The sequence below is a fragment of the Notechis scutatus genome, chromosome 5 (assembly GCF_049901735.1).
Source record: "Notechis scutatus isolate UNSWTSFEM ecotype Mainland chromosome 5, rNotScu1.2, whole genome shotgun sequence".
Taxonomy (NCBI): Eukaryota; Metazoa; Chordata; class Lepidosauria; order Squamata; family Elapidae; genus Notechis; species Notechis scutatus.
In genome coordinates, this window is record NC_142013.1 from 27,635,479 (window position 1) to 27,650,368 (window position 14,890).

A 14,890-nucleotide genomic window follows, 5' to 3' on the forward strand; every position below is an offset into this window, starting at 1 on the left:
AACATCACAGAAAGTGGCCTAATGATGATCGGTGACAGAATTCTATTCCCTCCACCTCATATGTGCAGAGAACTGGCTTTTAATAGGAATTTCAGTTCATGTTACATCTTTTATTTTGCCATGTTCTGTCTTAGGGGAAAAAAGCATTACATAATATGTGTTTTGTGTGTGTGTGTGTGTGTGTGTGTGTGTTTGTATTTGTATACACACACAGTACATAGAGAGAGAGAGAGAGAGAGAGAGAGATTTTAAGAAATAGGCAGTATCAGGAGTGGGATTCTACCAGTTCAGACTGATTCGGACGAACCACATGTTAAATTTACATCTGGTTTGCTAAACCAGTAGTTAAACTGACCAGCTGGTGCACTCCCCCCCCCCAGGAGTCTCCATGTGGCATGTTTTGGGTGCAGGTAAGTAAAGGATCCGCGCGGAGACTCCAGGAGGGTGAAAAATGGACCGAACCAGAAGTTCAGGAAGTCTGGAAACGGGCCTGTTTCTGGCTTCTGGAGAGCCTCTGGAGCCCGGGGGGGGGGGCATTTTTGCCCTCCCACAGGCCCAAGGGAAGCCTCCAGACCCTGGACAAGGCGAAAGAGGCACTTACGGAAGTTCCAGCCCACCATGGCCATGCCCACCCAGCAACTGAGCAGTGAGCCAGTTGCTGGGATTTTTGAATCCCACCCCTGGGCAGTATATTATATTTATTTATTAATCCCCTGCAGGCATTGCCTCTGTGACTAGGTAGAACAGATGAGGAGGAAGCTAACCACCAGATTGCAAGAATACAAGTAATAGGTGAGGAGATCTAAATTCATTGGTAGCCTCATATTGCAATGAACAAGGACATGCACTCAATTTTGCAGCTACTAAGATTGTTAGCCATGCAGGTACAAAGACAGCCAGAGAAATGATTGAAGCCTGGGTCCCTTGTCAGTTAATAGGAGTGCTGATTTACCACCAGCTTATTAGGTACTTAGGAGCCAAGGGCTTGCCGGCACAAGGAAATAATAGCCCATTGCCAGTCATCAACACACCAATCAAACAATAGGAAGGCACCACATAAATATGACTCACATAATAGCTCAACACACTTATTCCAGTAGAGAGAAGTTCCCTGAAGATGGGCTCCAGCACGAGTCCAAAAGTTCAAAAGAGTAAACCTCAGGTCCTAGTAACTGACCCAGATTTGATTTTGCAGTATATTATATAATTAAAATACAGTGAGGTTTATGCAGTATTGATTAGATTATAACACTAAAGTTTAGATACATTAAATCTTTAAAAACAAAAACATAATTTAACAAAAAGTGCAAGATGTGTGATATAATATCCAAATAAATAATAATAATAAACTCTTTAAAAATAACTTTGTAGTCCTTGCAACTCTCTGTCCCTCATGAATGCATGATTTTCTTTAAATAAAAAAGTTATATCATTGTTAAATAGGATATTTGAAATGTCACTGTTGATAAGCACAATGTTTTATTTTTTACATTGTAGACTCCTCATATAAATCCCTCTGTGAGAATTTATCCAACATTACTATTTTCACATAAATGTACTGTATCACATGTATATTAAAATGAGACAGTCAGTCAATAAATCATATATGTTTAATCTCAAGGTTAATTTTGGTCCATTAAATTGATACTTAATTGAAATTTTTCACAGTACAATAGACTGTGGACATGTCTTTTATAACTTAGTTTCTCATATTTTTATTTTTTTTAAAAAAGAAATTAAATTCATTTACAGTTGATTCTTCCCATAGCTACATTTAGCATACCAGTAAGTGCATTTTAGCCTTTTCTTGTACAGTTCTACATATATACATAAATAAAGGAATGTCACTGTGTATGTTAGTTTATCCCAAGTTTCATTAGTTCTACACTAATGATTATTTTAAAGGCCCAGGCACACTTTACTTTTAAAATAACAATTGCCCAGGAACCCAAGTCAGCTTCTTCCGTTCTTTCCTAAAATACTTAATTTTGAGGTAAAGGAGGATTCAACTTTCCTTTAATTTGAAAGCAACACTTAGACACACCTTTTACCAATCATCATTTCAGAGGAAAAGAAAATGTACAACCTGTTTTTACCTTTAAAGCAATTACTGGGAACCATGATTCTCTTATCTTGTCCTGCTTGCTCACTCATTCAGAACACTTTTTTATGGTGCTGTTTACTCAAAGTGTCATAGAATGGCTTTTGTGTGATTAGCAAAGAGAAGATTGGTCTAGTCAGTTATTTGATTTATAAACTATTTCAATCCAAAGACTCTAGGCAATGTACAACAAAAAGTCACTGTGCAATATGGAATAAGAATTCTACAAAGTACAATAACACCATAAAATATATATTCATAATTTCTCAAGGCTCTCCAGAAAAGACAAGTGTTAACCATTATTTAGAGGAACATAATAGTAGGGGCTGTTTTTGCCTTGAAGATATGGTCCTCCAGACTGGGAGACCAATCCAAAAACAAACCCTGAAAAGAAGACTCCTCCAGCAGGAGATCCTGACTAAGATAACTAAACATTATTACACAAATAGAAAAGAATCTAGGCTGGGAAAAAAATGAAATTAACAAATTCAAGTGCTATCTTTTTACAGAGAAGCTGGATGAATTTTGACTTTTCTCAGGACTGTTGAAAATTCCCCCTAGCTTTTTGTTTTAATGGTGCTAGTGATCTTAACAATGTTAGTCTAGCAGTAGAAAACATAGAATGGTTCTCTGCTGCCTCTATTTTCCCACTTGATCAAAATAAGCAAACTCCACTTGTTTTTGTTTATAAAATGATTAGTGAAGATAGTGAAGGCTGAGAATATTCAGGACAGCACAAAGAGTATGTTGCCTTTAATTGGACTGGTTTAATTGGACAATGAGTGATGCATGCCTCCTTGTTTTTAATCAAGCAGCATAACAAGACTCTTTGATCTAGCAAGTGCAACATTTCACTTATATTTTCATTTCCAAATAGAAAATAGGGGAAACAAATCTAAACTGTAGGCAATCTAATACTGTATATTGCCATGCAAATCCTGGCACACTTATGGCTAAGAATTCTGATTATTTTTTTTTTAAAAAAGTACCCATTTTAGAGATAGTTTGAATTGAAATTGATCAGGTCTTCACTATCTTTGAACCTCCTAGGTTCAAATCAGAGTGGCAAGAATCTCCAGGTCTGGTTTTGGGTTAGTGCCTCATAGTTAATATTGACAGATATGATGCCCTGATCGGAGAACAGAGTAATTTTGACCACTAAATTAAAAGACAGGTGCAGTTGCACAAATCTTCTTTTATTTTCAATGAGAAATGCATATAGGTGTTTTAATTATTTGAATTCTTTATTACAGTCATATCAAACCTTCATGTGTTGATTAAATGTATCTGTAAGACAACTGGTAGGGGTAGGATAGTATAAAAATACAGGCTGACACTGGATTAATGGACTTCCCATAGTGGTGCTAATAGAGGTTTTGAAGATGAAAAATGAAATAGTAAGGTAGCTAAGTAAGGAATTTTGCCATCAAAAATATCACAGCTAAGCTAAAATCTCCATATTAGGAGAAAATTGATTTATTGATTATAATTGAAAGTGACTCATAATTGAGTTAGTAAGAAGATGGTGCATACTCTATCATTACTCTCAGGAGGACTACTCATTGATATCTTTTCACACAGGAATGGACAACTCTTCATTTAATTATTACTTTGTACATTTCTTGGACAACATACACCAAGTGAAGAATTAACACAATTTAAATGAGACAAGAAAATGTACTAAATAAGCTAGGTACACAGAAAGAATTTTAGTCTTTTTTAATTTATAAAACATCTAGGTAAAGTAATTAAATTAAACTAATAATATATTATAATTGAACAGAAAACAAAGATTTTGTTCTCTTTAATTGGACTATTGTTCCCGACATTCTAAAAGTTGTCTTATAACTGCAAGCATATGTAAATGAATTTTAATCATACATCAGTTTTGTTCTGGCTCTGCCTGCTCTTACATTCTGGTCTTCACTTACATTTTGGACTTCAGTTTTTAACGTGTTACTCAAAAGTCAGGTGAGCTCCTGACAAACTTGCCTTTGTCTCATTATCAGCCTGAGAATGCTAAAAGCCATCTTTAGGTTTTTCACATTTTAAAATTGATTCAATTTTGCCATGGATGCAATCTAACATGCTTGAACAAAAGAGGGTTGTTGGCATCAGGGGTGGGATCTGATCAATTCTATATGGGCTGATCTCCTCTCTGGTAATTGGGAATGCTTCCATGGCCATTTTAGCTTGAACTGTGAGTGAGACCAGATAAGCTGGCTGTCACACAAGCATCCACTAAGTAATACCTAAATTGCATTTTTGACATTTTTGTCAAGTGTTATTTGAGTTTCTTATAAGTCAGATTCTGCCAGCTTTATAGTTATAATTCCAACATTATTGAGTTGCTTTATATGTTTTCTGTTGCTTCTGATAAGGAGATTCAAGTGGCTATATTTCATGATTGTTCATCCTACCATTCACAAGGACAGTAGTATTTAGTACTGTCAACCCCTTGGACCACTGATTGTGTCATTAAGTTGTTGTTTTTCATTCCTAGTGACCATATAGTTAGATTTTCTCCAATGACAATCTATTGATAACCTGGTATTTCAAGTCTTCTAAAGAGACACTCATTACTACTGTATCTGAATCTATCCATCTTGCTAATGGTCATCCTCTTCTTCTTCCTTCCACCTTCCTCACTTTTTTCAGCTAACTCAATTTTTAATTTGAGTTGGGCCATTTGTGCCTCAAGTGAGAACTCTGGGTTGAAACAAGTCAATGGTTTATCAAGCAAATCAAACCAGAGTTGTCACTTGAGGACAAACTAGAATATGAAGAGAAGGGAAGCAACCCCATATTGCACTCTGATGCTTTAAGAACCCTATTGTAACTCTGTCTTCCTCAAAACAGAAATAAACAAAGGACGGGAGTAAACCGTTTAAAACAGCAAACTGCTGTGAAATAAAACTGAAGAAGAGCATCCTGATTTCAGTTTTGCCTAATATGTTTTTCATGTTTGAAAACAAGGTTTCCCTTCACTATTCACAAAAGAAGAAATAGTCCTGCTAAGATACACTCATGTGTTTAATTTGGCCTTGAATTCATACATGTAAAGCCAAGGGAAAGTTGGCTACTTTAGGCAGAATGAGTACTAATGTGGCATCTTTAGTCAATATTCCATGTTATAAACATTTACAGTGATAAATAAAGCCTGATTGCCAAATATTTTAAGGTTCCTAAGAAGGTTGCCAATCCATTAATTTCTGAGAATGTAGAATTAATCACAATTGGAAAATCGATTATTTCTTTCTAACAATTAGGAAGAGATACAACTTGGATTCCATAACAGAGGAATGATACAAATTCTTCCTGGTTTGTATCTCCAGATCATGTACTGCCAGATGCTGGACATCCCCAGGGGTAGAATGTGTAGTGTAACAAATGCCATCTTTCCTGATACACTTCTACCATTCAATGTGACTAATAAATGACTAGCCAGAGTGAAAAATGAATCCAAGGGCTGAAAAAATTTCAAAAATAGTGATGTTTAATATTAAGTTGTTCTGTCTCACAGTCAGGATGTGATTGCAAGGGGAAATGGTCATGGAAAATCCGTATAAGGTCCGGGGCATGGATCGTGGAAGCATCCACCCAGGAGAGGGCCTCTGGCCCATCCCCCTGCCTCTCGATCAAATACTGGAACCGCCCTTTCAGCCAGCGGGAAACCCTAATGCTGACCACCTTGCCTTCTACTGTGCCATCTTCCCCGGGCACAGGTGGTGGATCAACAGCTGTGGGACATTGGAGATAACACGAAGGTGCATCAGGGACCAAAAGGGAATGGTGGAAGACTGGATGAATTTGCATGGAGTGTGGTAGAGTCAGTCGATAGGCTATGGGGTTGATGACCGCCTCGATGGGAAATGGGCCGATGAACCGATGGTCCAGTTTCTTTATCAGGCGGTCAACCTGAAGATGTTTTGTGGATAACCACACATGGTCTCCTACAGCCAGCGGAGGCGTTGCCCATCGAGAGCGATCTGCGAACCACTTGTAATCTTCCTTGGCCTGTATCAATTGCTGCCGAACTAACTGCTGAACTGAGTGAAGTTCCGAAAGGAATTCCCGGGTCTCGGTAAAGGGGAATCTAATAGTGTCAAAGGGAAAAACCGCAGATGGTAACCCCACATTAGCATAAAATGGTGTCATTTGGGTGGAGGTGTGCTGGGAGTTGTTGAATGCAAACTCCACCAGAAGGAGATAATCAGCCCAGTTGTTCTGTCACTGGTTTACAAAACAACACAAGTATTGCTTGAGAATGCCAATGACCTTCTCTGTCCCCCCATCAGTCTCTGGATGGTGCGCCAATGACAAGCACACCTGCACCTGTAACGCAGTCATCACGCTTTTCCAAAATTGGGCTGTAAATTGTACACCACGGTCAGAAACTACCCTGTCTGGCAGACCATGAAGACAAAAAACATGCTGCAAGAACAAATGGGCAGTTGTACGGGCCGTTGGCAATTTACGGCACGGAATGAAGTGGGCCATTTTTGTCAACATGTCGACCACCACCAGCACAGTTGTAAATCCAGAGGACAGTGGTAAATGAGTCAAGAAGTCCATGGAAATTGCTCCCCATGGTTTTTCTGGAGTCGGCAGAGGTTGGAGGAGACCAAGAGGCGCACCCGTCGCAGTTTTCGCTTGCCTGCATGGTACACAGGACGTGACATGGGCATGGACATCATGCTGTACTTGAGGCCACAAAAAAGTCCGCGTTACAAGATGGAGAGTCTTAAAAAACCCAAAATGGCCGGCTGCAGGGTTGTCGTGACACTGAGTCATAATAAGGGCTCGAAGTGGCCCTGTGGGTATGTACAACCAGCCCCGATGCTTGAGTAAACCCTCCTCCAAAGTCCATGGGGATTCAGGTCCAATCTCCCCCATCCTCTGCTGCAACCAAGCATCTAGGCGCTGTGCCTCTCACACCTGAGTCCGCAAGTCCACCGGTTCTTGGACTGCGGCCAAGGATTATGCTGGCAGCACCATCCGCAGAGGAAGGGGGTCCTCGGGGCAAAGGTACTCGGGTTTGCGGGACAGGGCATACGCCCTCCGATTGTGACCACTGGGGATATAGGTCACAGAAAAGTTGAACCGGGCAAAAAACAATGACCACTGAATCTGCCGCTGGTTCAACTTTCTTGCCGTTGACAAATGTTCTAAATTCCAATGGTCCATCTGGACCTCCACCTTGTGTCGGGCCCCCTCGAGATGATGTTGCCAAGCCTCAAATGCAGCCTTGATAGCCAGCAACTCTTTTCCCCAGATGGTGTAATTGCATTCGGAAGCAGTGAGTTTCCGGCAATAATAAGCACAGGGAAAAAGAGTGGTGCTATCCACCGGGGCTTGCAACAACACCACCCGAATAGCCACGTTGGATGCATCCGTCTCCACCACAAAAGGACGACGTGGATCAGGGTGCCTCAGGACGGGTTCTGCGACGAAAGCATTCTTGAGGGCCTCAAAAGCCTATTGCTGCGGGGGCCCCCACTGGAAGGGGACCTTCTTTCGAAGGAGGTGGGTTATTGGACCCGTCAGCTTGGCAAAACCCAGGATGAAGGTCCGGTAATAGTTAGAGAACCCCAATAGGCGTTGAATGTCCTTCACGCCACGAGGGGGTTCCCAACTACATAAGGCCTCCACCTTACACGGGTCCATGGTGATGCCTTTGGGAGAGATGATGTGCCCAAGGAACTCAATGGAAGTCTGGAAGAAGAAACATTTCTCTAGCTTCGCATAAAGTTGGTGCTCCCGAAGGCATTGCAAGACCAGAAGAACGTGTTGAAGGTGGCTGTCCCTGGACCCGGAATACATCAGAATATCGTTCAGGTACACCACCATGAACCGATCTAGCATATCCCGAAACACATCATTCATCAGGTGCTGGAAGTCTGCGGGGGCGTTGGTCAACCCAACCGGCATCACAGTGTACTCAAAATGACCGTATCGGGTGCCAAATGTCGTCTTCCATTCGTCCCCCTCTCGCATCTGCACCAGGTTGTAGGCCCCTCAAAGATCGAGCTTGGTGAAGATAGTGGCCTCCCGCAACCTCTCCAACAACTCCAGAATGAGCGGCAAGGGGTAGCTATTCCGCACCATGATGGCGTTTAGCCGGTGGTAATCACAGCACAAGCGTAAGTCTCCCGTCTTCTTCTTGTCAAAGAGGACTGTGGCTGAGAGAGGGGACGACGAAGGCTGGATGAACCCTCAGGCCAAGTTTTTGTCCAAAAAGTCCCGTAGTGTGGCCAGCTCGGGCTCGGACATGGAGTACAAATGTCCCTTTGGCAGTGGTACATTTGGCAGAAGGTCCACTGGGCAATCATAGGGCCGATGCGGGGATACCCGGTCTGCCTCCTTCTCACTGAACACATCCATGAAGTCCATCAGTTCAGGAGGCATGGAGACGGCAGAGGTGGTGATGTCCTGGCCAGCACAGGTGTGGCAGAAGTGGTCCACGCACTGCAGGCTCAGAAAAGAAATGCCGTTCCGCGACCATAGGGGAGAAAAGATGGTAATTGCAGCATCAAAGTCAAAATCCTGAACGTTTTGTATGTGTACACTACATTGTATTAATGAACAAAGAAGTAAGCATTCAATTGCAATGTTGTGACTGTCAGTTTGCCTATTTTGATGTTCCCTTGATATTATTGCTATAGTATCCTAAGATTGTAGAAAGTTTTAGTCAATCATAGTAGTTACCATAGCCTCACAATTTTTACTCAAATTATATGTGCAGCTTATGTAGATGTTGAGCAAAAAGATCTAATGAAATAAGATTTTGTGCTTATGAATGTACATCTATTGTTTTTCTTCTGCAATGTGTGTTATCTGGACCACTCTCATGATGATTACTACAATAACACATGAATAGAGATTAGAACTTGAAGAAATGGCTTCTTATTAATGAGAAAATGCAGCACAATATAAACAGCTTGGTTATTATTTCTGTTGAGGCAGTACCAGTTAGAATTTGCAATGGGATGTAATGAAAGATAAATTATGTTTTTACTGTGATCTGCTATAAAATAACACTTTTTAATTGAAGGAAGAGTTGAAAATTTGGAAGGTGCATGTATCTAAATTCACACACATGCATACAATAACAAATTGGAAAAAAATCAATTCTTGGTATTTAACACAACTACTTTTTAATGTAAAGTGGTTTATGGAAGGAATCACTTATTAGCTGAAATAAAGAATTACATCCAAATAACAGAATGATATTTAACCCTCACATAGTCTTGGTCATCATGTAATCATCACTTAAGGGCAAGACAAGAAGCAACAGATGGAAATTTATCAAAGATAGATTCAACCTAGAATTAAGGAGAAATTTCCTGACAGTGAGAATAATTAATCAATGAAATAGCTTGCCTTCAGAAGTTGTGGGTACTCCAACATTGAAGGATTTTAAGAACAGATTGGATGGCCATTTGTCCAGAATGGTATAGGATCTCCACTTGTGCAGGGCAGTTGTATTAGAAGACTTCCAAAGTACTTCCAACTCTTTTATTCTGTTATTCTTATAGTGAATACCTACTGCTCCTCCTAAAGACTTAAATAAAAAAGACAAAGATAGAAGATTAGAAAAAAACATATGAAATAAACACAAAAATATTTTGTTGGAATGAGAAAGGACTGGAGAGTTCAGGAAAACAAGACAGGTTGTCTAAGTGACAACTCTGGACTATTTTAGGTTATAAGTACTAATATGAACAGATTTTGTATACTGACAGATGCCTAAACAGTAGTATCATCCCGACAGTAATTCATCTTTCTAATAAATACAATACAGTCCACCACTAAGGACTATGAAACCAAAATCAAAAGATTCAAAAGCATCTTTTTTTGTACAGATTAATCACATTTTCATTGCTGTATAAGTAAAAATGATGCCAAAGTTTTCCATAACTAATTTAAACAATCTTTAAACTCCTCACCATCTTTGTTGTTCTTCTGTGTAGTCCTTCTAGGGCCTCAGCATCTTTTGTGTATCATGCAGACCAGAATTAAATGGTTTGTTTGTTTGGTTGATTGATGCACACCCATTTCATCTAGTAGTGTAGTCTTACTAGTATATTATAGAATGGTACTATTAGTTCTCATGAACTTGATGTTAGCCTTCTATTGATGCAGGTTAGAATTGATTCGCTTTCTAGGCAGCTGTAACAAACTGCTGGCTCATAGTCAAGTGATCATCCACCAGAACATCTAGATCCCTCTCATAGGCATGATTGTTGAGCCAGGCACTGCCTATTTCTGCACCCGTGCACTTAGTTTTTGCTGCCGAAATGTAGGATCTTACTTTTCTCATCTCTGAACTGAATCTTGTTGGTTTGGGGTCAATGCTCATGTCTGTGAAGATCCTTCTGAATTTTGAATCTATCTTTCAAAGTACTAGCGATTGCCCCCAGCTTGGTATTATCTGCAAATTTCATGAATTCCCTTTCAAACTTCTTTAGGTTATTTATGAAGATGTTGAAGAATACTGAGACCAAGACAGATCTCTGAGGTACTCTACTGAATGCTTCCCATTATGTAGATTCATGATTCCACATGATGAGTGTGGTTGGTCAGTCAACTTTATATCCATCTGGTGGTAGTATTGTCTATTCCACATTGTTCTATTTTACCAAGAAGTAGGCTGTGGTCCACTTTATTAAATACCTTACTGAAATCTAAATCTATTATACCTGGAACATTTCCTTGATCTACTAATTTAGTCACTTTATCAAAATAAGGCAATAAAGTTTGTTTGGCATTACTTGTTTTTAACATCCATGCAGGCTTCTAGTAATCACCTTGTTTATTTCTAGATGCTCACAAATCTCTACTTATCTTTTCCAAGGAGCCGTGGTGACGCAGTGGTTAGAATGGAGTATTGCAGGCTAATTCTGCCCACAACAAGGAATTCAATCCTGAATAGCTCAAGGTTAATTTACCCTTCCATCCTTCCGAGATTGGTAAAATGAAGACACAGATTGTTGAGGGCAATATGCTTATTTTGTATACCATTTAGAGAGTGCTGTAAAACATTTTGCCAGGTATTGATGTCAAGCTAATTGGTCTGCAGTTTCCTGGTGCTCAGTACTGAGTACTAAGTATTGAATTAACTTGATCAAAAGACCTTTAGTCTCCTATCATACATTCTGACTTGCTCATAGAAGGAATTGTGTAAATGACTCAAAGAGTGTAAAAAATATACAGTAGAAGGATATAAATTTTTTACATAGCAATATTTTCTACAAATCAAACATATTAAAACCACAACTGTCATATCCTTAGATAACAGTCCATTACTCCTGCTGTTACAGGAATGTCCAAAGTTAACCTGAAATCCTGATTTATGAAGGTCACAAAAATCAGCGCCCTACCTGACTCCTACACTTGATTTGCCATGTGTCATAAATTGGGAACATGGACGATTTAAAAAATCCTTTTCCAAGAGCTTCCTAATAAAATATGGCTATGATAATCCCACCACTAGTCAGTCTGAATCTTTTGACACATCACACATCTTTTGACTGTCAAGTCAAAGTAATAATAACTCACACATGTTGCCAATTTTTTTTTAAAAAAAATACAGTCTGCCTAATTCGGCAAGCAATTAGCTGATTGAATAATAATCTGGCTTTCAGCGTATGATCAAAGCTGATTGCAGAATAGTTGATAGCAGTCTTCACCTTGCTCTTGCTGTCACTGCTTGTTTTTCCCTTTTCCTTTTTCTTAAAACAAATTTGATTTAGTTTTCAAAATTTAAAAACACAAAATAAAACTTTATACATCATTATATCAACATCAAGACATCTTTTACATTTCCTTATCTTTCTATATACACATTTCTTTCACTATACAATTTCAACTTAATATATAAATAAATATAGATAGATATGAATATAGATATAACTATTTACATAGTTTCTTATGCTTTACCTAATTGCCATTTTGATTTCTTTTTATTCTTAAACCATTCATACCAGGCATCCCAGACATTATAATATATCAACTCTTCTTTGTCTCTTAATTTCATTGTTAGTCTGTCCATCTCTGCACAGTCTAATTTTTTTTATAACAACACCCTCTGATGGTACATTTTCCTGCTTCCAAAATTGTGTGTAGGAAATCCTAGCAGCTGTTAAGATATGCAGCATAATACACTGCTCAAAAAAATAAAGGGAACACTTAAACAACACAATGTAACTCCAAGTCAATCACACTTCTGTGAAATCAAACTGTCCACTTAGGTAGCAACGCTGATTGACAATCAATTTCACATGCTGTTGTGCAAATGGAATAGACAACAGGTGGAAAGCATAGGCAGTTAGCAAGACATCCCCAATAAAGGAGTGGTTCTGCAGGTGGTGACCACGGACCACTTCTCAGTTCTTATGCTTTCTGGCTGATGGTTTGGTCACTTTTGAATGCTGGCGGTGCTTTCACTCTAGTAGCATGAGACGGAGTCTACAACCCACACAAGTGACTCAGGTAGTGCAGCTCATCCAGGATGGCACATCAATGTGAGCTGTGGCAAGAAGGTTTGCTGCGTCTGTCAGTGTAGTGTCCAGAGCATGGAGGCACTACCAGGAGACAGGCCAGTACATCAGGAGATGTGGAGGAGGCCATAGGATGACAACAACCCAGCATCAGGACCGCTACCTCCGCCTTTGTGCAAGGAGGGACAGGAGGAGCACTGCCAGAGCCCTGCAAAATGACCTCCAGTGGGCCACAGATATGCATGTGGCTGCTCAAACGGTCAGAAACAAAATCCATGAGGGTGGTATGAGGGCCCGATGTCCACAGGACGTGTGGCATTTGCCAGAGAACACCAAATTCACCACTGGCACCCTGTGCTCTTCACAGATGAAAGCAGGTTCACACTGAGCACATGTGACAGATGTGACAGGGTCTGGAGACACCGTGGAGAACGTTCTGCTGCCTGCAACCTCCTCCAGCATGACCGGTTTGGCAGTGGGTCAGTAATGGTGTGGGGTGGCATTTCTTTAGGGGGCTGCACAGCCCTCCATGTGCTCGCCAGAAGTAGCCTGACTGCCATTAGGTACCGAGATGAGATCCTCACACCCCTTGTGAGACCATATGCTGGTGCGGTTGACCCTGGGTTCCTCCTAATGCACGACAATGCTGGACCTCATGTGGCTGGAGTGTGTCAGCAGTTCCTGCAAGACGAAGGCATTGATGTTATGGACTGGCCTGCCCATTCCGCAGACCTGAATCCAATTGAGCACATCTGGGACATCATGTCTCACTCCATCCACCAACGCCACATTGCACCACAGACTGTCCAGGAGTTGGGGGATGCTTTAGTCCAGGTGTGGGAGAAGATTGCTCAGGAGACCATCTGCCACCGCATTAGGAGCATGCCCAGGCATTGTAGGGAGGTCGTACAGGCACGTGGAGGCCACACACACTACTGAGCCTCAAGGACATTACATCAAAGTTGGATCAGCCTGTAGTGTTTTTTTTTTCACTTTAATTTTGAGTGTAACTCCAAATCCAGACCTCGATGGGTTGCTAAATTTGATTTACGTTGATAATTTTTGTGTGATTTTGCTGCCAGCACATTCAACTATGTAATGAACAAAGTATTTAATAAGAATATTTCATTCATTCAGGTCTAGGATGTCTTATTTTTGTGTTCCCTTTATTTTTTTTGAGCAGTGTATATTTATTTTTTTATTATATTTTTCTGATATTATGCCTAATAGAAATAGTTCTGGTTTGGGTTCAATTTTCTGTTTTGTTATTTCTTCTAGCCACAATCAAATTATATTCCAATATTTTTTGACTTCTGGGCAGGTCCATCACATATGAAAATATGTACCTTTTTCCTTTTTACACTTCCAACAGCTTGGGCTTAGGTTGAACATTTTTGCTAGTCTAGCAGGAGGAAGATGCCACTATAAACATTTTATATAGAATTTCCCAGTATGCTGTGGACATAGTTAATTTGTAATTTAATCACCACAGTTTTTTCCCAATGTTCCAAATCTATATTGTGTCCAATGTTTTTTGCCCATACCACCATTGTCTTATTGTCTATTTTCCTCTTTCATTCTCTTTTCTCTCTTGAACTCTATTCTCAATTTTATAGAACATGAAAGAGAGCAGCCACTTTGGGGGAGATTGGCTTTTATTAGTCACTATAAAGCAAAGTATTCCAACTCTAATATCATAGAACTAGCCAGCAATCAGAAAAATTAGCAGCTTTAATCAATTTTCCAATGATTTGAATGTTAAATGCACTAAGTTTTACTACTTATGTCACCAGATATAGATAGTCCTCAATTTGCAACTACAATTGATCCCAAAATATATGTTTCTAAGTGAGACATTTGTTACGTGAGTTTTGCCCATTTTATGACCTTTCTTGCCACAGTTGTTAGGTGAATCATTGCAGTTGTTAAGTGAATCTAGCTTCCGCATTGGCTTTGCTTGTTAGAAGGTCGCAAAAACTGATCACATGATCCTAGGACACTACGACCATCATAAACACAAACCAGTTGCCAAGCATCTGAATTCTGATTATGTAACCATGGGAATGCTGCAATGGTAAGTCACTTTTTTCAGTGCCATTGTAACATTAAACAGTCACTAAAGGAACTGTTATAATTTGAGGACTACCCATACCTTTAAGAAAGATGATATAGGACAGACCTGGGAAAATTAAAGATGAGTTCAGTCAATTTGGATCTTTTCACGTGGGGCTACTCTAGCAGTTGCTTTAGGGGGTCAAGTTTTGCCATACTAAAATGTAAAGGCTTA

The 14,890-nt window shown here is 39.9% G+C and overlaps 1 pseudogene; it reads right to left on the bottom strand.

Moving 5' to 3' along the window:
• Positions 1 to 6,588: 6,588 nt before the first annotated feature.
• On the bottom strand, positions 6,589 to 7,966 carry LOC148130418 (uncharacterized; annotated as a pseudogene).
• Positions 7,967 to 14,890: the final 6,924 nt, after the last annotated feature.